This window comes from Limulus polyphemus, unplaced genomic scaffold (genome assembly GCF_000517525.1).
Source record: "Limulus polyphemus unplaced genomic scaffold, Limulus_polyphemus-2.1.2 Scaffold260, whole genome shotgun sequence".
NCBI classification, from domain to species: Eukaryota; Metazoa; Arthropoda; class Merostomata; order Xiphosura; family Limulidae; genus Limulus; species Limulus polyphemus.
Genome location: NW_013665870.1, coordinates 404,484 through 410,086, shown reverse-complemented (window position 1 = coordinate 410,086; position 5,603 = coordinate 404,484).

Sequence of the window (5,603 nt, the reverse complement as noted above, 5' to 3'; positions counted from 1 at the left end):
CTATACATCGCCGTTATATTATAGTCTGGCATTATTATTAATATTAAGGTTCTAAAACGGTCACCATTATACTGTACCCAAGCATTATGATAATGAAATTAGGGGTTTCAAACAATCAACTTGAATTGAAGTCAATCATTAATTTTAATAATAATAAAATTAGGATGTAAAAAACAGCCACTTTATTCTGTCGTCAGGCGATATTAATTTTTATGGTAGAGATTTTGTTTGATGTTAATAAGTATAAACTACATAATGGGTTATCTGTACTCTGCCCACCACAGGTATCTAAATCCGATTTTTAGCATTATAAGTCCTCGAATTTACCGCTGAGCTTCGGGGGGTGCGTTAAGGGTTTAAAAATATTTATATTACAGTCAGGAACTGTTAATAATAAAGAAGTTTAAAACAGTCACCATTGTGCTATAATTAGGAGTTATTACTAATTAAGCTACGGGTTTAAAAACAGATATGGTTGTGCTCTAGTCAGACATTATTAATGATTAGTTTAGGATCTAAAACAGGCAGTCCTAAATTAAATTTAAATACCCTACGATGTTTTCTCCTTAACATTACAAAACAAAATCTATAGTGTTTGTTTAAAATTAAGCACAAAGCTACACAATGGGCTATCTGTGCTCTGCCAACCACGGGTTTCGAAACCCGGATTCTAGCCTTGTAAGTCCGCAGACATACTGCTGTGCCACTGGGGGCAAAGACGCTGGAAATAGAAGTAAACGTAGATTAGCTTGTATTTGAATATAACAACGAATTGCATGGTGTTTCGAGTTCTAAACGTCCATATTTATGCTAACGTAAGCAAAAATACAGTGCGCTTAGTACCACAATGTATGGGAGCATGGCTTTATTAGTTACTGGAGAGGGGGGGGAAGGCACAATAGAGGAACTGTGCTGATAAAATTAGCATACGAAATGTGCATTAGCTGTTCTTAGTAGGAAGTTTACCAATCGTCTCATGTACGCTACGATGGAATCAGACATCAAATTGGTCAAATTTATTGTTCATCTGGGAACAACCTATCACTATTATAGGTATGCTTTCAACAAAATGACTACCTCTGCAATGCCAGTTGCCCGACGGCTCTGTGAAATGGTCAAGAAGAGAGTCCTCGTGTACCTTGACCACACTTGGTGTTGACAAATCGGTAGTGCTATTACTAGCATAAACTTCCTCAGAGCAGCCTTTCAAGTTTGCTGTCATATTCTTGTGGTTTCAGTTTCATTAAAAACCATTCTGCACTGTTCATATCATTTTCACCTTTCTATGCAGTGATATCCTGGTAATTGACCACAAATATTTACTGCTTCAGTTGGGTCACATAGCTCTTTATATCGGACATTGGTGGAAGTTTGCACTCGTGGGGGTCATGTATGTCTCTACAGGCGTGAGCATCTCTTCAACTGATAGTTTGTGGGACATATCAGCCATGCCACGATAATATATATATATATGCATGCTTTGGCTTCCTCTTTACAAAGACCAATATTTGTAGCATCATACCGAGCACCACGTTTTAGTAAGCTCGCTGTATCTTCAAAGTGTCAATTATGCCAGACACATCAATCTCCCTACTTCATGCGACACCTAGGGAGCTAGCTGGTAGCATGCATTTGAACGTTAATGGCCCTGGGAGTTTCATATTGATCGTATTTTTCTTGTACTTGTTTGTATCCATTTCTAGTAGATGTTCAACCAAAATACATACATGTATAGACAAAAAAAAAGTTCGATGACCAAAATCGCATTCATGTGTGTGTGTGTGTGTGTATGTATGCTGGTACAATCAATGCTAATAAAACCTCAAATGGGCAATGGCACATATGATTTTTAATCTAAAACTTTATTCACCATGAAGAAGCGTGTATTATAATATCCTTATTTTTGACCGGGTAAATAAATATGTAAAACGCAAATAATCATATTTTTCAAAGTCGGACATACGTAGGGCCTTTTCTCTCAAACTGATTCTTCCGTTTCCATAAGCTAAAGCTAACAGTACTCTGTTTAATGAATTAGCACAGAATTGCTTATTAGTTAATGAATAGTAGAGCCACGGCAACAGTTGTAAACATCTGTAATGAACGTTTCGGAATTACACATATTACATCTTCAGCAAATCTATGAAAATAACGAATTGAACAATCTTTAATATAATTACTAATATAACAAATACAATGAATATTGTTGGGAAATTATAAAACATTTAAGTTTTAATAAAAAGGACAAAGAAGAGCTATTTGAATAAACCAAGGGGGGACGAGATATCATTTCTGTTGAAGCTTTGATTTTCGTTCATAATATGTAGACCCTTTTTTATGAACAGTTCGTGATCATTAAATCCGTAAGTTAGACTCAAAAGTTTTCTAAGGAAATGGGGTGTGATGGCGTTTAGTTGTAAGAGTATACAGGAGACTTAGGTGGAGTTCGAAGTTTAAGTCCAGTTCTGTTAGAAATTCCCATGTGTTCCAACACACGTATTTGTATATGGCGAGAAGTCTTGCTTGTGTAGGTGGCTTTACAGCTACCACGTGTATATTTATATACGACTTTTGAACGTACGAGTTCAAGGTCAAATGTCTTCGTTTTCCACCAAATGAATCAATTGCTTGTTTATTTATTGAATTTCATGCAAAGCTAATCGAGGGCTACCTGCGCTAGCCCTCCATAACTTATAAGTGATAAACTAGAGAGAAGGCAGCTAGTCAACATTACCCACCGCCAACTCTGTCTTTACCAATGAAAACTGAGATTGGTCGTTGCATTATAACGCACCTATGGCTTGAGGAGGCATAAGTCTTGTGATATATACATTCTGGACATCTTTATTTGCAAAAAGCTGCTTTTTCATATCACAGTATTTTATAACTACAGAAAAAAATGTTAGTGTCCAAATGAAAGCAGTCATAAAGAAATGTAAACTAAAATAATTCAAACATAGCTTTTAAATTTCAACCTTTGAAAAAACTCGTAAGTGATTTGCTCCAGTGGGCCAATGAATAGGTTGGCTTTGTTGTTTCTCGTGCTGGAACGATAAACCTATGTCGCATATTAAAGAAATATGTGCATGATTTCACAGATAACCTTTTCGAAAATCATGAATGTCTCGATTAAAAACTTTTCGTACATATAATAAATTCTGTTGGTAAATAATAAAACCATCTAGAAGAATTCATGTATTCAGCTGTTTTTTTAAACGTTATTTCTTAGCATTCACGCAGTAAATTTAGGAAATGATATTTCATAGCCGTTTGAAAATTCAATCGATTTTACACTGATGACAGTTATAAAAAGATGCGTGTAACCCTAAAACTGGTGAGATGTGTAAAAATTATTTTCAACTGTACTATATGAAAATTTTTTAACGTTTCTGACCGGGTACAAGCATTATAAATATTAATAACTTCTATAAATTGTATAAGTCATTTCAGCCTAACGTCTCGTATATTTAAATATATCATAACAACATATCGAATTACCGTAGAGATTGGTAAAACGCCATTTTGGATAGTGTAACAAGTTTTATTAACATGGGTAAGATCTGTACTACAATTTAACAACGCCGTCTATATTGCTTACACATTAAACCAAATAGCTATTTCAGGCTCTTTGATTACGCTCTCACACAATGCGCATACTGCTGACATCTATTGAACATGTTTTGAACTAAATCCTGAAAATTGTTTTGTGGAACTACATAACCAGAGACAAGATAGAATACCGAGATTTTGAAAAGTTGTACTGATAATTTTTAGAAATAAGTATACTTGGAATAAGAAGTAACAAAGTATGTTGTACTTAAAATGATCACATATGCATTTTTAATTTGCATAAAAAAATAATAAGCATTCTTTCCCACTGGAATTGTAAGTCATTAATTAAGTACGTAATCAAAGAGCTGTTTTGTACAAAAAGAAAGACTTATTTTTTTTTGGCGTCTGACAGAACGCACATAGCCCATCGTGTTACCTAGCACTAAAAAACAAAGAAATGAACATCATATGTTTCTTCCGCATTTTTTTTTTTTTCATCTTGATCATGAAGATTAATTTCTTTCGCGTTTTGAACAATCTGCGTGCTGAATGATCTTTTCCACTCGCATTTAAACTTCATGTTTTTATATCTGGTGAGTTTGTAAACTCCCCGATAAGCTTGAGGGATAATAACGCTTAAAGTCAGATTTCGATCCCTGCAGTGGCATAGCTCATTGTACGGTTTTGTGCTTAAACAAAAAAAAAAAGAAGAAAAAAAAATCGACCGGAATTTTTTTTTGAATTCAACATTTAATATGTGAAACCCATTATCCTCATTATCATCTAGTGAGCTAAAAGAAGATAAAAAAATCATTATTCTCATCTCAACTACAATTCTATATTAATTGTCAAGGAGGTTTTAGAAATAGTTTGAGTTACCACAAAGTTTAAAAAATCACACTTGGGGGCAGTGAATGCTTTATAATGGTAACGATCAAATCCAATTACACCGTCAGACAACCGTTGGCGATGGTTGCTGTTGTGTAGCTCCGTATCTCTAGTCTAGCGGTTCAAAAGTTAGTGATGGCTACTCATAGCCATCACTTGTTTAGCTTTGCGTAAAAAGTTTTCAAATAAACTTACTTTGACTTTTAATTTACAGTAGCATATTTCACAGCACTTTTGGGTAATCTTAAGAAGCCATGAAGAATACTCCATGATTAGAAACTGGTAAATCAAATTATAGTAGATAGATTAAAAACAAACTAAATTTTCTAAAAACAGTTATTTGTTATTAAATATCAAACAAATTATATTCGGCAAAAAAAAAAAAGTAGTCGATTAAACGGGGTCATTGGTTCTACTCTTTTAGTATAGTTCAAACTCTAAGTATTGGCAACTAACCACTTGGCCACGACCAGTCCATTAATTAATGGTGACATTTTTATTAATTAAAACCTGCGAGTTAAATAGCATACTTGGATCGATATTAACTGGATGTTGTGCCAGCTTTTTTGTAAGTTTACTTTATATCACCCTGCCTTGTTTTCCAAGGTTTGAATTTTATTGAATGAAATATAATTGTATTTCTACTTGTCGGTTTGTTTGTTTGTAATTAAGTACAATGCTACATAATGGGCTATCTGTGCTCTGCCCACCACGGGTATCGAAACCCGGTTTCTAGCGTTGTAAGTCCGCAGACATACCGCTATGCCACTGGGGGGCTGTACTTGTCGGAACACAATTTAACAAGAAAATATATCCTGTATGCAATTAATTGTACAGTTTCATGTTGACTAGAAGCTATGTATTTGGTTTACTGAATTAAGTTCATGTTGTAGCTCGGATTAATAGAGGGAGCCATTAAAATAATGTTTGGAATACGAAATAAATTTCTTGGGTCGTAATACATTAAGAAAGGATACACACAACGATCAATAAAATGTACTTTTTGGAATATTTTCTGAACTACTTTATATATATATATATGTTTAAAAAAACACATTGAGCATGCATTTTTCATGATAGTATGAAAATCATACAAGATCAAGAAATGGATAAAAAACAAAACCAAAGATTACCAACACTTTTCGTAAAAGGTTTGTTTTTTT